Source organism: Helicoverpa armigera, chromosome 5 (genome assembly GCF_030705265.1).
Source record: "Helicoverpa armigera isolate CAAS_96S chromosome 5, ASM3070526v1, whole genome shotgun sequence".
In the NCBI taxonomy this organism is placed as follows: domain Eukaryota; kingdom Metazoa; phylum Arthropoda; class Insecta; order Lepidoptera; family Noctuidae; genus Helicoverpa; species Helicoverpa armigera.
In genome coordinates this window covers 12934917-12955506 of record NC_087124.1, presented here as the reverse complement: position 1 = coordinate 12955506, position 20590 = coordinate 12934917, and the positions used below count along the sequence as shown (strand labels likewise).

Below are 20590 nucleotides of genomic sequence, written 5' to 3'. Positions count from 1 at the left end.
TTTTGCTCTTCTTCGTCAGTGAAAATTTGTGAGGTTATAAATCTGCGCGAAAAATCCTTTATAGAATCTTGTTTCAGGTACCGTTGCCAACTTGATCTAGAGACTATTATATTTAAAATAGTGTTTAAATAAAGTTCTAAGTGTTTTAAAGTGATTAAGTGCCTACCTTTAACGATGGCTAGAATGTTTTGCTTAAATCTTTATTAGAAGAAGCTCATGCTTTAGATAATTTAGAAAAGCGTCAACAATCTGCTAGAATTCGTAGTTTATCTTTATTAACTCGCGATGATGACTATGTGAGCATATATAGATTGTCAAAGGAGCTAATTGACCAACTGGAGTCTGATTTACTGCCCCGATAAAGCCCACAAAACGTCGAGGCAAAGGACTTACAACTCGTGTAAAAGTAAGTATTGACACAGTTTATAGTTGAAAAATTGTAATCAAGCACACAATAATAAGAAAAACACTTAGTTCTTAATAAGGAGTATTCCCTTTATGTGGTTTCCGCCAGCTGATATGTTTTCAAAAGACTCTGTACTTCAGTTATAATATTGGTATTCTCTTAAGCATGAAAATAACCAAATTGGTCTCAATTTTGTTTTCACTAAATCCAGATAAAGTAGGTATTACATTTTTTATTGATTTATTGTTTCACAGATACTATGTACTTTATCATTCTTGGCTAGTGGCGGTTACCAGAAGGTTATTAAAGAGGGCATCAGAACTTATTTATCGCAACCGTCTGCATCTCGTTGCATAAATGAAGTAGTGGAAGCTCTGAACAATCCGGCCGTAGTAAAAAAAGGTTTCCTCAAAATCAGCAAGAAAGGCAAATTGGCGCTGTCAGTATTTTTTTTCGTAGGGTAAGCATAGATTATATTCACAGCACGAATTTAGAGATTTCTGTTTATTTTATACTTAAAAGCTGCCTCAAATTCCTTACAATAACAAATTATAACTAAAACATCATATTTAGCTAAAATTCTGTGTCAAAACTGATAAAATTAAAAACTGATTAATCTCGGTTGACATTTTGTCGAGTGGGGAAGTCACTAGCACAGCATTGGTCGATGTCGAGCTCACTTCACTTCGCAAGTGACTAGGTGATGTTTACAGAATGCAAAATCAAGGTCGTTCTGAATCGAATGCGAAGTGAGAGTGAATAGCGAAGTGAAATGCGAGTTGTTGTTCGAATTTTATAGAATCGACGTGCAGGCAGGCCTTGGCCCTGTTGCGCCCCGCTGGGGTTGCTGACAGTATTCTACTTGTGTAGCCCTTTCATTTGATACCCATATTGAGGGGGCTGTGCCATTTTGTGCCGGCGGCCATATTGGATTTAATTAAAGGTGTATACAAAATTTCAGACCAATCGGTTGACAGGAAGAGGGTGAAATTTCAATTACTAAATTTGATCCAAGAATAAATAATAAAACAAACGGGGTGAGCTTAATAAAACCGTTTAAATATCTCGTATTGTTGAAACTGATTGTAATTTTTAGGAAAGCTCTTTCATTATATCTAGCCGAATATAAGAAATGGCAATAAAAGTTGATAATGATCTGTAAAATCTGATTTTTTATGCAATAAATTGTGAAAAAGTGCCCATCCCTCCCCTACCTCCCCTAAAGTATGAAATGACATTACGAATCGAAGTGAAATGCGAGTTGTTGATCGAGTTTTATAGAATCCCAGTACAGGCGGGATTCCGCTCGAGGTTACTGAAGGACCTGCTGCATCTTTCTCATTAGGTTGAATACCTCTTTCCTGATCAGAGGAAGCAGGTGCCACATCGATTGCCACCGGGATTGGCTCACATTTTATCAAATGTCGTCGGTTGCGCCTTACTTTATTGCCACAGCTTGTCTCAACAAAATAAGAACGAGGAAATCCCGCTTGCCCTATAACTTTACATCTTGTTCTTTTATTTTTCCCATTTAAACAAATAGCTTCGTCTCCACATTTTAGTTCCGGAAGAACTTTAGTGTTTCTATCGAACCACCTTTTAGAAATAATTTGCTTCTGCAACATTGTTTCATGTTCCTCAACTACTTTTGGTTTTAACATATTAACACTAACTGGTAACTTACATCTTAACTGACGGCTCATTAGTAACTGTGATGGGGAACTAAGACCATCTCTTGGAGTATTCCTATAATTAAGTAAGGCCAGCTGAAAGTCACTGTTATCTCTTAAACATTTAATCAGCATTGACTTGACAGTCTGAACTGCGCGCTCACTTTTCCCATTTGATTGGGGATAGTTAGGAGATGATGTTATGTGAGTAAACCCCACTCCCGTGCAAATCGTCTAAACTCGCGACTGCAGTACTGTGTGCCATTATCTGTGACAAGTAGTTCAGGAATGCCATGCCTCGCAAATATTTGCTCAATTTCTTTTATAATGCTTGCCGACGTTATATTCGGTAACTCACAAACTTCCACATAGCTAGAATAATAATCCACAATCAAAAGAAAATACTTTCTCTTCCATTCAAAAATATCAGATGCAACTTTATTCCACGGAATCGATGGAATCTCCACAGGTAATAATGGTTCCTTGGCAGGCGAATTTAAACATTCCTGGCATATGGAACAACGTTTAACAAATAACTCAATGTCACGAGAAATGTTTGGCCAAAATATTGCTTGGCGCGCTCGGCGCTTACAGCGGTCTATACCCTGGTGGCCCTCATGAACGACCCGTAACATTTCACCCCGTAAAGAAGAAGGTATTAAAATTATATCGTTTTTAAACACCACACCATCAACTTCATACAATTCCTCTTTCATCGACCAAAAGGGCTTAACAACATCCTCTACTTTACATTTGTGCTCCGGCCAACCCGAGTTAATGCACTTGATAAGCTCGCTTATTTCTCTATCATCGCGAGATGCCTTTTTTATTTCACATAGTTTATTGCATGAAATAGGAATGTTATTAACAATCATCGCTACCTGATACATTATATTTTTACTCATTATATTATCCTCATATAGATCAGGCAACGGTGCACGCGACAGTGTATCGGGAATAAACATGTACTTTCCCGGTTTAAGTACATGTTTATTCCCGATACACTGTTTCCACGCCTCTGCGCGGCTTGCAGGACCGCCGTCCAAACTCAACTCGGATGGTGGGCGAGCGTGTTCCATTATTTTTGTCGATAAAATTGCACCAAAATACGTATTTTATAATAAATTTTGAAAAAATTTTCATCACCGCTGTCACCATGTAGTAATAGACGTCAGTGCTTGACAACAACTGATTTATTCATATAAAAACTCATTACACAACAAGTACCAAGTTCCATTCACATACCTCAGTTAAAAATAGTTACTTTTTAGTGATGTTACTTGGCATAGATCATAAAAGAATGTTCCTTAGCAATTGCTGTACTTAATTAAGCAGGCCAAAGTACAGGAACCAATAAAAGTATAGATGTGGAAATATTCAGTACACAAAACTGAAATGCACTGAAAGTACAAAAAGTTTTAAAAGATTATAAATGGACCCATTTTTCTCACTGTTTCATCCCATCCCGGCTATAAGTAAATCCCCCATTTTCCCGCTCTATCCAATACGAGATAAAACATGAAAAAATGGAGTTCCGTTGGCTTAAAATGAAGGAACTAACCAAATGTTGGTCAACTCCTTGGACAAAATCCAAGCCTTCAGAAAACAAAGCTCTTAATACAGAAACTACTGCAAGTCTATGAATAATAGATTTCGAGCATTATTACCAGCTAATATATGGGTTCGGTTAGGATAATGACCAGGCGATGTGGTAGCTTTACGAGCAACTGTAAAGTCATGCCCAACGAGGGAAGCAGCTATTTCTGTACCGGCTAATAAAAGGGATAAAGTACCGTTGTACTTCTTAGAATAATGGATATGTTTATTGTAAATTAGTTACGGAACAATAGTTCTAAAAGGCAAACATCCGGCAAATGTAGTGGAATACGAGAAGAGATTAATTCTCAACTAATATAAGGTTGATGTAAGGAAATCAGTTAAATTTTGTAGGTACTAGGACAATAAACCTTTGTTACAAATCCATTTAAATTGGTACAAGACAAAACCGCTCGGAACAACTGGTTACAATTTGCTTCACCGTTTGCTATCGAAGTTAATCTACTCTTGATAGACGTAATTTCGTAACGAATAGTTGTAGCCGAGGACCTACTTTCTTTACAAAGCCCTTTACACAACAGCTTTAATTAGAATCAAATAAATTACATTCACATATCGACATTGATTACTTCGTCCAAAAATATCTCAAGTTATATGATCTAAATAGAACGCATTCGAAGGCAACAGGAAATAATTATCTCGAGCAAATAAAATTACTCGAAATATAATTTCCTTATCGATATTTAATAAGACCGCAAGTGGAACTAAGTCGGTTTACGGTGCAGAAAGTCAACTTATGATTCCTGTGCCATCGAATATGGGTAAGGTCACATCGTATACAAGATGCTTTATTCGAAAGGATGCCGTTTAGCTCTCGTTTGATATTATACCTAAAACTTACTATAGATAGAACAGAACCAAAGTAGGCTTCTATAATCTATGCTAAAACTGACGCATTTAAGGTAAAACAGAGGTATTGTAAAATATCCATATAGGTACACAGTCCAGTCTATTCTATGGTTGAAGTCAGTCTAAATGTTAATTTTATAGGTATTTTATGGACATTTAATCATGATAATGACGCAGGATATACGTCATAATGACGATAGGAAACTTTCATTATAAAAATGATATGTATTTGGAAATAAGTTTAAACCTTACGCATGCATCGTACTCATAAACTACCTGAATAGGAATTTAGGGAAATAACGTAATTAATTCATATCAGTTAAAGGGGTCGGGAAGTTTGGTAGAAATAAGTATTTATTCAATATTATATATATTTGTAGCAAACATGTTATTTCATTATTTAGGTATTTGAAATTACTTAGCCTATATAGCAATTCGAATGATGACAAATTATTTGGCGCAGTGCTTTTGTGGTTCCGAAGTCGGTGGTTTTTCCCATTCATAATTTCTTCATAAATATTTGCAAGAATAGTATGAAAATGAGTAAGACTAACCACGTTCATCATCATCATCATCATCATCAGCCTATCGCAGTCCACTGCTGGACATAGGCCTCTCCAAGTGCACGCCAACGTTAACCACGTTACTAAACCTATATTTTCTAACCACAAGAAATCATTTTATTTGAAATTATTTTTCAAAAACATACTTAATTGAAACGTTATGTCACGCTTAAGGCCAGACCAACAGAAAAGTTCAAAAACACCTGAACAACGCAAGAACTAATGCTAAAGCTGACGATAATAACAAAGAACAACCTAAATCTACCTATAAGTAAGATATGCAAGTATAGTATGAAACAGACGTACATACTGTTGCAAAGAATCTAGCTTACGCAGAGACTGCAATAGAAATCAGAGCAGTGCGTACGAATTTGATTAATTTCACGAATACTGCTGAGGGCATGGGTCAACTGCCAATTGTAACCGCCGTGATATCAGCACGCAAGCATTAGTCAACACTGAAAATAATGTCATTCATGATGTAATTGTTCATGACTTCCCATTAAAATAACTATAATAGAGTACAATTAAAGAGAACATGGGCAACAATGGGCTTGCAACAATTAAACAGCTTAATTTCATTTACTTAGTGAATGGGGCTCCAAAAAGTAGGTTACAGCTGATAAAATTGAGTTTTTTCTTCATCTAGAAATCCTTATTTTACCCTGCCTTACTTTACTTTCCAATGAAGCGGGCAAAACAAAACAAAACCAAAGTTAACGGCATTCGTCATCTTATCATTAAGAATGTGAACATACTAATTAGTTCACACTACAAAGCATGCTTATAGTTTTAAACAATTCCGTTCCGAAAGTTTTTCACATAATAAAAGTGAAGGTTGTAATCGCAAAAAACATTGTTAATACGGAATTCTGTTACAAATTAATGCTATAACTAGATCATTTTTGATATGTGTCCCTAATATTGCTCTTAGCGATTTCTTCAGTTAGGTATATCCACCGAAATCTGGATCAAATTGTTAGCGAAAATTCCATGCAAAACACCATATCAACCCGACTATGGGGATCATCGGGCCATCGGATGATTGCCATCTTGATAGCAATCTATCTAACGAACAAACAAGCAAAACGTGCAAACCAAACCACAAGATGAGTTTATCAAATACCAACAAAGGGTACAAACCCGTAGAGGTACATCTGATTGTCAAGCCTATTGTAGGCCCGATCATCGAGGCCAGCCCAAATTGGCCAATTGTCGGTGTCGCTCCCAATTGACATGATCGAGCAATGAATGCAACAGCTAGTGGCACAATGCAACAGGAGCTTGGTCATCTGATATGGGATGAGTCGTTGTATTAGCCAGTTGGGTGAAGTTAGATCAGTTGTAAGGAATGTTCATAAAAGCGTGGGTGACCCTAAAACACAAGACAGTCAATAAAAGGAACTCATCCGCTTCGGGAATGAGGAACAAGTAAACTATTTGCGATTGGAAGTCTGAAATTACAGTTCTAAATCCTAACGATTCTAAAGAAGCAGCCATTAAAGGGGCTATTGGTCAGGGTCATTGTCCCTACCGAGTATCTTACAATTTCGGAGAAATCTACGTGCTTGCTACCAGACCTTAGAGAAACCCCGTTAAGATTTAACAACGTCGTTTGCGATTTCTCTATCCGATTGTCAATCTTCATAAACTCTAAATGGTCATAAACTACTACATATCTTTGAATGAGGAAATACAAGATTAGATCAGATTCGCATTTAATCATCACTTTGAAAGCAATTACACTAATAGGATTTCTAGAAACCTAACATTTATTGGCTGGGTTAACTGATGTCTAAATTGATGAAATCATTGCAAAACATTGCAAGACTAAATTGCATAATGCTGCTAACGGAAAAGCAATCATTAATGACATAAGTCTTTGATGGCAAATTAATACTATTTAGCACATTACCAAGAATAGTGGGTGATAAGTATATAATGCAAATGAATAACGCAATGCATTGACGTTAAGAGGAATTTTTGTTGTATAAACAATAATGTACTAAACAATAAGCACTTGTTTGTCAAAACAACAAACAAACTGTATTTACGAATGTGCCGATAGTAAACTATGCCGTAGACTGTATTATGATAAGAAACACATACAATAGTTACTAATTATTCTCAGTGACCTATAAATCCTCAGTTTCCTTATAAAATATTTTCTATAGCATTTCGGATATTAGAAAAAAAAACTTTCAAACTGCCTTATACATAATCTTTATCAAGAACGATAGCTTCAGTGTCAAGGACCCAGATAAGAACTTTGGACGACGAAAACAGACCAGACTCACATTACGATTCCTGCAACATGTGTGCACAAAAATCATTATCGCTACAGGATACATTGACTTCTTTCATGCCATGAGGGCAATAAATATGGCGATGATATCCGGTAGCTAACCTGTTAAAGATATGAGAATACTAAATGATACTGATATTAAAATTACTACGAGACAGATAGCATATTATCCAAGTTCAATATTCGCTCTTGATTGGCAATACGGAATACTTAAAACTTGAAGCTCTTATGAGTCTTGTTTTTGTCTCCCGGACTAAATGACGATCAAGAGAATTTAAGTACATATTATGCTTGATTGAAATAAATTCTAGCACGTGGTAGTTCGATTGGCAATCAGTGTTAAACATCCAGCATTGGTGTCATTGGCGACTAGTTAACATTTGTTATTCATCATTGATTGAACACCAACAACAAAATATTTATTGATCTTAATAAACAAACGGTACAGTCTACATTTATTTACTACTGATAATGTTCTGTGTATTATTATGACTACTATTCTACCTTATAGTAAGGAAGATATAATTTTAATACTTTTAGAAATGGCTGGAAGCATCTAGCAGTTTATTCTAGAAGCTTACGTTTATGAGGTTTTTGATTTAAACATTTGGCCTGAGGCGATGCGATTTGAGTTTTAGTGTTATTCGAAGTTTTTTAGACACTAATAAATCAAGATGTTGCCAAAAAACATTTTAAATAAAATACCAAGCGCCAATAGAGATGAAAAGTGCCCAAAATAAAACCATTCCAATTCACACTTCAACAAAATGGAAGCAGGACAGTCGCGGGATCCAAATAGTTACCAACAGCAGTGTTACAATGAACTCTAGCGATTGTCTTGCAAGTCTGACTTACTAACGGTAATAGTGACCTCAGACCGGCCCACGTGCAGCGATTGAAGTTACAAGCCTCTTCGCACGGACTGACTCAATCTTAAAGTAAGCAAACCTAATGGAAAGGAAATTGCATTAAGCCCGTGGTGTATTTTGCATCAACTCCATCATATGGAATAGAAGATCCTTTTGAATCTAGAAGGTTTACATAAATCCTATGAGGTCTATTCGTCTTATTCTGTGTAAAAAGCCTCATTTTGGCCCAGTTGATAGGATAACAATTATATGGGGTTTTTGGAATCAAAACCCACAATGATGTCATAAGACACTAGAATTAGCTTAAACATTATTCTCATAACAAAGGATTAGGATGACGACACTGGCGATTTTACTGAGGTCATTTCCCCATTGCTACAAATTGCGAATTTAGCAGCAAACAATACATTTTAAACTTTAATTTCCAGCAAATTAATGCTGGAAATTAAAGCAAATTAATTTGCAGCAAATTATTTGGACATACCAACAGCTGCTAATGATCACATACATCATATACGTACGCAGATGAACTAAAATGATGCGACGACAGCGTGACCCAAAAATTTTATGATAATTGAGCGAGCAATTGCCACATGGCCGTGATTGAGAGTGATGTCACTAAGGTCATGGATAGTAGACGACCTCACTGATAGACGGTTTTAGTAAAAACACTATTATTTTGAGTAAGGATTGCACCACTAGATTTGGTATAGCGTAATTCCTTCACACATGCCTTGGCATTTAATAATTACATCTGCAATTCAAATAATCCCAAATACAATTTAAAGGATCAAACCATAGATCTTTGTGACCTGTAATTTGAAAAAATATTTTTTCTGATTGTTTCTTTTAAACCTTCGTCAGAGCCGCAGGCAAAAACGAGTAGGCCTGTAATTTATAGCATTTTTGGAGCTGTTATTAATTCGTGTGCAAAATGAATATAATTGTCTAACACCGGACGGGTTGAAGGACGTCTAAAGTACACACCGGCTGTGGGATATAAACCCATCTGTAAATTAATTATGTTAACTTATGTAGAACGAGCGCAAACAAAATAATTTATGAATGTAAAATGTGAATGGAACGTAGTTACCTAACAACTGGCCTGTATGAATATTTTTTTGTAAAAAAAAAACTAGATATGAATTGCAAATAGATCGCGCTTAAAAAGGCTTTGTAAAAAATAATATAGAATGCTCAGATTTGGATACTAGACGATTATTCTTTACTACCGTTAGAAAGACCTTCTGATCCCGAACTTGAAATATCCATTCTGTTTCCATAAATTTTGGCAAACAAGCTTATCAAGAATCAAGGCTTTGATCTGGCCTAGTATTTTCATTACCGCGTTGACATCGCCATTCAGATACAATCTGGCATGGAAAACTGCCATATCGCAGACAGTATAACAGGTCTGTTTCGCGGTCAAGGCGAACTGCAAGCGCAAGGTGCAACATCGTATCGCGTTGCACCCACTTAGCATAGGTAATAGGAACCCGCTTTTACAAAGAATGGACACTTTTACTCTTTGAGAAACTGTGTCCTCGCTTAGGATTGGCTTTGGTTGTTATAGAATTAAGCATTGAGTAAGAATTTCTTACGATATCCAATAGTCAAGCGATTGACGCAGTAACTTTGGCAAAGTGGTATTCGAGAAAAAATGGCTTTCGATTTGCCATGCTTTCTTTTACTGAACTGATAACGAGATCAGTGACTTTGATGAAAAAAACGAAAAATTTCTGCCACAGGACAGTTAACAATTACCGATCATGACAATAACATTTTTTATTCTGAATCATTGGCCGGCTAACCACCTGATGACAATAGAATGAGCGTCAGGATCGAAGGTAATGAACTATTTATGGAGTAAATTGGCCTAAAGTAGTACCGGTGTAAAAAAATGGAGCAAATCGAAGGCTTCAATGATTGGAGATAAGAAATAGGTAGGTGTACATAACGGTCTCGGTTCTTCAGGGTATCATTAACATTTGCACTTAAAGGAGTGACTTTTCATATGAGCCTGCAAAGCACTGATATTTGACCAGCTTTACTATGAAGGCTTCCAATCTATGACTTAACAGTGTTTAACCAGTTAAAAAAAAACCTATTAGACGAACTTCCGTCAAACGTTTAACCAAAGTACCATCAATTGGCGGCTTCCTCCTCAAAAGTCGTTTAAACACAACTTCTATGCTTGCGCGTTTTGCTTTGATCTCGCAACAATCTCACAGACACATGATTTCCATATTTATAATTCAAGTTAGGTGTACAAACAATGGAACAGGAAATAATGATACAAAGTTTTTGAAATATAGATTTGCATATATTATCATTTTAATTTATGATATGTTTGGATGAGCCAGCGTCATCTGTTAAAAGTTTTAATTTTGTTTAGTAACTATAGCTTCCGTGGTTTTACGGATAAAGACATAATTTAACTAAAGAAACATGATATGGAAATGCATCAGCAGTTTTCCAGATTTCGGGAAACCATCGGGATTATCCTTCGGGATTAGAAAACTTACAGCTTAAACGTTCCCGTGGCTCTAAGGTTTCTTTTAAAATATAATTGATGCTTTGCATGTTGCAGAGCTTAAAACCAGCTGGAAAGCAATTTATTCTAGACCAATTCCACACCTGATATTTCGACAGTACGAACTAAGTGCGGGATCACGACCGCCAAACTAGAAAGAGCTTTCTTATTCCTTGATCTTAGAACCTTCTAGATGTGGCTTATATGAAATGAAGCAAGTTATTTGGTCTCAATACACTGGTCGGCCAGTAAGCTAGACAAGTTTGGCTATAAATCACCCCGCCCCGCCCCCGGCGATCTACCATTAAAGGTGATTAAAGTGTGCTCGAGAGCAGGATGGTCCAAATTATACGGTTTGGCCACAGTTGGCCACAAAAATGTGCTGCGGTCATTATCCCGGATGGAGCGCGGCTGGGGAGCACGTGCGCTCCGTCACATGTTCGAATCGGATGAAATGCCTCTTCCAGATGACATATCTTTGTTCATTTCTAGTCTTGATTTGGTTTAGCCTTTATTGATCGTGTTTTGTTTAATACTTTTTGCTCTGTACGTTCAATTTTGACAGTCGAAGTATCATCCACGAAAAATGCTATCTCATTTTTATGGTATTTTTCGTAATAACATTTGCATACCATGATCAAGTTTGTCTGTTTCCATGCTATCTGTCAGACCTAGCTTTCTCTGAACAGTTCTCCTTTATACTCAGACAAACTGGTATAGAAAGTTGCTAGCACTGAATGCCTTTGCAGTTTGAATCAAATATTTTTAAACCCAGAATGTATTTAGTTTTTAGTGTCAGCCTAATCACTAAAGCCTGAAGTAAAATTATTTGTAGCCAGCCTACTTTAGTTTGAAACCAGTTTTGTGGCAGTAATTTTGATTTATTTAATTAACCACCATGTAATAAAAAAAAATTATTCTAATCGATTACAATTAGTTATTTGTAGTACTAAATGCATTTTCCTGTATTTTCCACAGTTAATCAGCATCGTGATTTATATAAGTTGTTTTATAATATTATAGGTTGGTTTTACCCTTAAGAAATAATAGGGAACATGAAAAATAAATGCTGTTATTTATTCTGAGTGAACTTACAAACAGGATACTGACTAGGTTTAGGTAAAATGCCATAAAGGAGACCATATTTTCCTCCTAAAACTTAAAGTTAATATTAATTACTGCAAATTATAATAAATATTCAATATTAGGTACAAACCATACTAATTATTTCCTTCGGCTTGAGGAAAACATACTTGTTTTGTTAATATTTGAGCTTATAATTATTTAGCGGTTTCAAAATATCACGTATGCTTAGCATTCGTCTAGACTAACTGTTTCTTGTGGTTACATTAATTTAGAGGAAATTACCCTATAACAGGACTCCTGCATTTGCAGGTTTGCGACATGATATGCATATTATTTCATCTTAAGGTAGACTAGCCGTTTGGCTGGTTTCACCTGTCCCATGGGAAATACTGCCCGTACTGGGATAAAATATACTTTAAGTGGCTAGAGAAGAATGTAGTTTACTTTTCTCATTTAGATGTGGTTTTTCTGTAAACATTAGAACTGTAGGAAAGAAGCTGTTTTGGTAGTTGTTCATATCATATTATTCCAATTCAGTGGTTCATACATCTGTAATAGTATCCTGGTTAGTAGGTATGTATGTATTCATTTACATAGTTGAACAGTTAGTACCAGTTTCCTAGAATAATTGGCAGTTCTCTACAATTATGTGGTTGCACATTCAGACACATTTATACCTCTATAAATGCTGTGTCATACTGATCAACCTATTATTAAGTAAACTGGTACTAACTTTACTTGTGTGTAAGGTATACAAGTCATTATAAACTATAAATAAAATTCTGAAGCGCTTATAGAAGCATGGGTCAAGTAATATTATTAGTATTGTGCCCAAAAAAATGGGACCATCTAGCTTACAGGTGCAATAGTTTAATTCTCTTATATCTACTATCTAATACGGAATACGGTTTTTTGAAGAATACTGTGAACAGCTTTTCTATAAGGGTAGGTAGACATAAATTTTTGCAAAAAGTCCTTGTATACAGAAGACAAAACTAAAATTATCGCAGTTTGACATCACATGTAATTTTATTTGTAAATCAAGGATGTGGGTGGCCTACTAAAAACGTAGTTTTCTTTAGTTTTATTCATTTAAATCTTAATAAACTATCACGTACTGGCTATGCATGAAACTAAAAAATAGGACAGTGCACTATTGAGCCTCCTTTGTCTCATAATTGCGTAAAGATACTATTTTCATCTATCATTTTACTGGCATAGTCCTCGGCTGTGTTTGCGTAGCTACTCAAAAAATCGTGGTGCGTAAAAAATGTTACACGACCGACTTAGATATTACATTATGTTCTACTCACCAAATAGTAAATTTTTTTCCCTCCATAAACTTTTCCAAGTTAGTCCTTTGTTTTGAAATTATTTTTCGCGGAAAATCCGATCGTTTTCGTAATAATCGTTTACAAATACAGTTTCACGGAAACAGTAATATAAAAAATCGCATTAGACACACTCGTTAATACATTTCAAAGTCCACCTTGTCCTTTAATTAACTGTCTCAATATTTGGCAATATTTTCTTTGATAAAGTAAACGAATAAAAACACTTTGACCACAAACGGAACCATGCAACGTCAAAGAAAAGTACTCCGTTTCACGGCTAGCCCGGCTCTCACGATTATTTTGTTTTACATCGCACGCACTGAAAGAAAATTATTATCTGTTGCCGATAACAGAGATAGCTGTATACTTTATCCTACGTCAGAAAAGGACAGACATTCTATTCTATTCTATTTTTATTTATGGCAATCCGTGTCGATGTCAATGTCGACGATTCTGCCAATGACAAGTGAAATGAGAAGCAAGTCGTGCTTGTGATTAAAAAAACAAAAAAGAAACAAAAAACATAAGTAAGAGAGAGCGCGCTTCGGAGCGCGCGCTGACGCCATTTTGATTCTTGCCAGATTATAAAAATAACATTTCAATCTACGCATTAAGCACAGAAGTTCAGCACTTTAAAATAATTGGTGGAGAAATAAAATATTAGCAGATATATTAGCACATTGAACATCTTCTACAGTTGGTTTAGTATAAGTGGAATGTTTCAATTAATTGGATGCGATATATCAGTATTTTTTATGCATGTAGTTTATCACAGGTTTTTTACATGGCAATAAAACCGCCTTGTTCAATATAAATTATAAAATATGTAGGTATTGTTATGATATTTTATCAAAACCTGTATACCTAATGGTCGCATTATCGTCATGAAGTTCAAAGTTCGATTAAATATTTGGATATTACAACTCACTTTTAAAATTTCACCAAAGATACTTACTTCTATGTAGCTAATCTATTAGATATCTAATAGATACCTATCTGTACGTTAGAAAGTAGACAATAATTATTTGTCAAGTGTAAAAAATGCCTAGCAGATAAAACTCACTGCTCGAGGTAGCCGTTCGTGTTGTGGCTACGTGTTGTGTCTCATGTAGGACGTAATTCGCGCAGTCGCCACCAGGTGGCCTGCCCCACCGAAACGGGACACCGGGATTGAGCGCTTAGAAGTCTTAGCACGCTATGAGATGCGGACAACATAGCGTAGGTACAAATTAACTTTACTGTTAGTTAAGTACTTGATTGCAGATCCGTGTTTTTTAAAGTCTCTAAAAAGTGCTACCTTTTTGTGGTAGATACAGTCCACAAAATAGTTCTGCGTGCATAAGGTTTTCACATAAATAAATGTCCCTTCGTGTTGCCATACCTACACGTAATTGTATATAATATTCTAAACACGAACCTTAGCAACAATAGACGGTGCCTTTGACGCTATAATGCGATAGTAATATAAACCTTAAATTGGTACCTACTTAGGTATAACATTAACATCCGGATAAACGATATAATAACATATCATATTGTCATGACGATACCGCGTTAGATGACCCACACACTGCAAACTAAATAGTCGGTCGATAGTTGACGCGAAAGTTGTCAATATTTTTTAAAGAAAATTTCTAATCATTGTTTTTAGTCGTTCTGATACCGGTTAAATTCAAATTCAAATTCAAATATTTATTTCGGACTAGCTGTTGCCCGCAACTTCGTCTGCGTGGGCAATATATAATAGTCAAAATACTACTTATCCCGTAGGTGCATTCTTTCACGTGACAGTATAATTAGGATTAGCACTTAGCAGTCGCATAGATTCATTGATCAAGGTTGTGTTGTGGATGTGACCTAAACAAAAGAAGTAAAGTTTGTGACGTTGTGAATATCTCTGGATCTAGTCAGCCAATTTTGAAAATTATTGCGTATGGTGCGTAAGTAATTTTCACAGGAAACAGTTATAATCTATGTCTATATGCTTTGAGTCTGACAAAGCTGTCATTTGTACATTTTGTGCAGCTGCTGCGACTAATCAGAAGCCAGAAAGTCTGTCAGTTTCACCATGGATATCGTCTTGTGTAGTGAGACTGGATTGAAGATAGGTAGTCGCTCCAAGCAAGATATTGGTACTCAAATAGATTCGGTGACTGGAAGGCAACACCAACATAGTTGGGGAATGGCTGGATGGATGATAAAATGAGTCATCATCATCAGCAGGCGCATAGGGTAGGATAGTTTCACTACTGGGGAGAAACAGTTGTATGACGGGGATTTACTGTGCACTTACTCACTATGGTAAGGCTGACCCCACATTAGGCGTGCGCGATCCTCGGGCGTGTGAGTAGCGCGGGCGTCGCGAGCACGCTGCATGAACGTCGCGTTTTGCTGCCCTGCGGCATGTGTGAAGAGTGCAAGCGACGCGCTCGCGTCGAGCACGCGGCGCTCGAGTTGCGTTCTTACCCCTATTCGCCCGCTATCCCCGCCGCCCGCTAAACGCCTTAGCAGTTAAACGTCAAGGAGAGCGGCGCGTGCGCACCGCGAGCGCGCTGTAGGTAAATGCCACAGGGCAGCAAAACGCGACGCACGCACGGCGCCCGCGCTACTCACACGCCCGAGGATCGCGCACGCCTAATGTGGGGGAGGCCTAAGCCGGGACTCCACCGAAATGTTTGCATTAGTTCACGAATAGGCTAAATGTACGTATCTGTGAGAGTCCACTTCATGTGTTCGTACTTGAAACCTGCAGTTTTGCCAAGATTTTCAAAATGTACGCTTGCAATTTGTCATTTCTTGGTGGAGCCAGCAAATCGAAAGAAACATAAGTGTTGTATACTGTGCGTCACTACCGCACACCGGGAAAATTTCGCTCTTGCGGAGGACGTTTATAGTATACCATACCCAACAAACAAGCTACTCTTATAAAATTATATGTTTAAGGTCTAATTTCTTATAGTTGCTCTAAAATCGCTTTCATTATGTCAATGTTCCTTATTATGGCACAATATAAGAAGATTTGGCTAATATTACCTTTACTCTTATAATTTGGTTGGGTTAACCATAACAAGTCCAAATTACATGATTATAATAAGGATTGAAAATATGTTATTCTCATAAGCGCATTTACAATGCTTTTAAGCCTTATAATATTCAAAACCTTATAAAAGCTTTTCATTTGGCTAACTGTTCTTATAATAGTAATGCATAAGCTAACTATGATACTTTTACACTCATAGGAGCATTTCATAAGATGTCTACCCAACAAACAATATTCTGCATTTTATATGGTCTTTACAAGAATGAATGCAATCCATAATCACTTACATAGTCATTAAAAAGGTTTTATTCTCTAGATGGTCATATTAAAATATTCTTATACCACTTCTACTGCTACGAGTATAATACTACAAAATGACAACCCGATACCAACAAATCACTTGAGGGTTCCGTCAATGATTTTATGGAAGATGACAATGAAGTAGGTACAGGAAATCAGTCAAGAAGAATATAACGGTAGTGGTAGTGAAGAAGACATAAATTGAGATCTTCTCCGTAAATACAACCATTGTGATAATACCTCAAATGTAATATAGCTAATATTAATACAGCTACGGAATGAGGAACCCTAACGGTAGATAAAATGGCGATAGCAGATGGAATAAATGTTGCCATTACAGAGCTTATAATCTTATAGATTTCTAATAGACGTTGTGAGAATGATATTACCCTTGTAAAAGCGTTATAAAAAACATGCCTTAATAATTATTCCCATTTTTACGTAAAAACTACTCAAATTCAAGGGCGCGTTGATATAATTACACTTTTTGTACCACATTTTATCATACGTTTGAATTCCCACACAGTTCTCTCAATAAACAAGCACAATATACTCTCGGATTCAGGTACACTAAAAAAAATAAATGAAATTAATCATGGTTCTTGTTTTCTTTAAAATACTCGTTGACGCTGCCAAACTGAAAAAATCACTCAACAAAACACTTGTTGCAGAATCTCAAACACTGATTTTAAGGCGAATAGCTATAAAATAGTATTTGTCTTGCCGCTATTAGTTTTACTCCCTTGTTGCTCGCCATTATAAAATATGTATAAGATTGGTTGGCTTTTTAAGAACAAATCCTTTTGCTTTTATTAGTTTGACTCCCTTATCGCTTGCTATAATAAAGTACATATAAGAAAAAGAAGCTGACAATAAAGCAAATATAAGGGGGGTTTGAGGTTATTGTTCTTGTAATTTGTGCCCAAACGCACCCTTATTAGCGTTAATACGGCTCCTATAAGAAATTTATTTTTGGCATTTTTTGCCACTATGAGAGGATTATTTGTTTGTTGGGTATTTTGTGTCACACAGGACGACAGTAAGTATCCACCGAAACACGTTCAAAGATCTGATGAACTAACAAATCAGACCTGACTTGGTCACTTGAGCCAATCAGAGCTCTATGAAGCGATCATATGCTTTGGCTCCTACTGTTATTGTGGTTTCTGAAAATTTATTCACCTCATTCAACGATGAATGTAATTCTGATGGTACTATTAAGAATACTTGCTTAGCGCAGAAGCTGACGTTGGCAGGTCGACTCTTTTGACTTCTCGAGTAGGATACCATTGGTTTTTGTGCAATGCACACCTGCAATGCATGCTGGATTAGGATAGGATACAGGTGGATAGGATTTGCAACAGCAAAAAATTCTGTCTTTGTGATTGAATGACATCAAACGTAGTTTTATATAAAAGGTGTTTTTTTAGACTTGGCTCGGGTTTTACTGAGACTGTTCGTAATCGTGACCAGTGTATTTGCGATCAGAAGTTGAAAGTAAGCATGTCTCTGGTATGCGACGCGCAATTTGTACGTTTTCAGACGCATAAAGCATTTTACGTGTGTATGGTATTAAATCGAGAAAGCTCCCATTTCTTATCTGCACTTTGTATCTGGGCTTGTTCTTAAAGCTACAGAATCCTACATTACCTACCTACCTCACGCTTAGCAGCGCTTGCGAGGGACAGATCCTCCTTTCTTCTAGGATTATGTTTACATATTTTGCATCAGAAAAAATAATTAAGGTCTACTTAATACTACTCACTCAAAGTAATTTGTTTTAAGGCCACCACATTAGTGGAAGACAAGGTGATCTTCACACTGCCCCGCATCACGCTGCATCTTGCATGTCGACGCACCTACGCGCGTTCCTGCGGGAGTGCAGATCTGCATCATCGTGCGGGTTTTTCGCGCACTCACGCGCGTAGGTGCGTTTTGTAAATTCACGCACGGCGGCTTCCATTTTCAAATATACACGTCAGTCCCATTCAAAATCACGCGCGTCGCTGCGGGATTCAGTGTGCCATACCTTGCGTCTCGCCCCGCACCTACGCGCGGGGGTGCGTGTTTCTCCGCATGTATGTGCGTGATCCGCATGAACGCGCGTGGATGCATTTTCAGTGTGTTGGACTATGCGTGTTTTCCATTCAAACGGAGATATTTCCATACAACGAAAAAAAACGCATCCACGCACTACGCTGCATCATGCGGGGCAGTGTGATAATCGCCTGCTAAACTATGTTTATGAAAAAATCCTGATATGAACTCCATCTGTAACTTTAAATGATAATTAATTGTTATACTAAAGTCATCATTTTTGACATAATGTTCAAAAAATAATTTAGATGGCACCGTTTTAAATTTGGCTGAGAACTATTAATTTTCCTTTCATCAAGGTAATAATTATAATTGGATTTTGATGTGGCACGGCAAACTGACAAACACTATCGAAATGTCTATCGAAAAATTACACTACGTGTTAAAATATGGTGAATTACGGAAAATACATAACTCCATCTGTTGAAATAATAATCCTCTATTAAGAATGTATGGTAATTTATTGTCATTTACCACCTCGCTCCTTTGACAAATTTTATGTATTTTATTTAACACAGATTACCACAGATGGAGCTACTTTAACCTTGGCTAAACAAAATTTTCATATTTTTTTTTTCTTCCGAAGTTACTTATGAAGGTGTGATTTTCTGTGTAAAGGTTAATAATAGGCCGATCAACTAATATAAGTACAACATTCAAATGTACAGTTTTGACAAACAGATTGCGTGTCGTAATATTTTACATCTTGAATTCACAAAATTAATCATATCTTTTGATAGAGTGAATCGATTTCGATGAAACAATAACTAAGTAATACCCCAAGTTACGTAGAATTTTTGTATATAAGCATTGTTTGCATTGAATCCGTAGATTTTACGTGAATCCCGAACGAACAAACAGATAAACAGATAAACAGACAAACAGACAAACAGACAAACAGACAAAAATGACAAAAATGATGGAAATGGGTTCTGTTAGTTATCCTTTAACATGCTGGCTATTTTTTTTGTCAATTTCTTCAATGTACAAAAATTACTTTCCTACAGATTTATTATATGTATAGATTTCTCCATATTTTTAGTGTTAGTATAACTTAGCCTAATGTTAGTATTAAATTAAAATCTTAAATAACAGTTAAAGGTAGGTTTGGTTTTACAATAATTGGATTATTTGGATAAGTGTGTTTGTACACTTACCCACCTATGTAACAGGGGAGAGTCCCACCGGTCTGAAAACACATTCAGGATGCTATTGGAGGAGGAGCGCAAGCGCGCCATCATGGAAGCGCATCGCTTCCTCATGATCGCGGCGAACCCGAAAAAAAAATATCTGATCTTTGTAATGTGCGCACTACCATCCATCTTTATATTGATTTATGGGGCAAAACAAACTATCTGCCGATTAAAAGTCTGTAGTGTGCGGATACTCTTAGTAAAAGGAGAATGTTTATAATTGGCAAAGAAAAAAAGCACGGCGTAATAAGACTTAATTACTCATTAGTTATTTTGTGGAACTGCATTCATGATGCGTTGCCTGGCGCCGGCGCTCAGTGTGCATTACTCATTAAATTAAAACATGCAATGATATTATGTTAATTTCAAGTACCTAAAGTATAACTAAAATCTTTTTAGATTTTTATGACCTTATCTAACCACAAAGTCAATTAACACAAGCAAAATTACAAAATATCTAAAGGTACCATAATTTCAAATGATTATTTGCTGTGTTCAGTAATAGATCTACATAGCCCATTTATCGTGGAAGGCTATAGATAGACTTCTTTTTATACGTGTTCAGAAAGTCGTTTTTGCAGACCGTGATGAATAATTTGATAAATTAATTTTAAAAAATATAAAAAATAACTTTCTTTACCAACCAAGAACAGTCTAGGGTTGTGTTGTTAATTAGCACAACAGTAATTTAATTAAGCCCGTAAATCTTGCCGTTATCTTTAATCGGT

General features: G+C 36.3%; 1 protein-coding gene across 1 annotated transcript in view; it reads right to left on the bottom strand.

Moving 5' to 3' along the window:
- LOC110374638 (innexin inx1) overlaps positions 1-13581 on the bottom strand; it is a 56070-nt gene extending 42489 nt beyond the window's left edge. Inside the window, exon 1 of the mRNA XM_021332435.3 lies at positions 13212-13581. The gene's annotated coding sequence lies outside the window, so the exon portion shown is untranslated. The remainder of the gene's footprint in view (positions 1-13211) is intronic.
- Positions 13582-20590: the final 7009 nt, after the last annotated feature.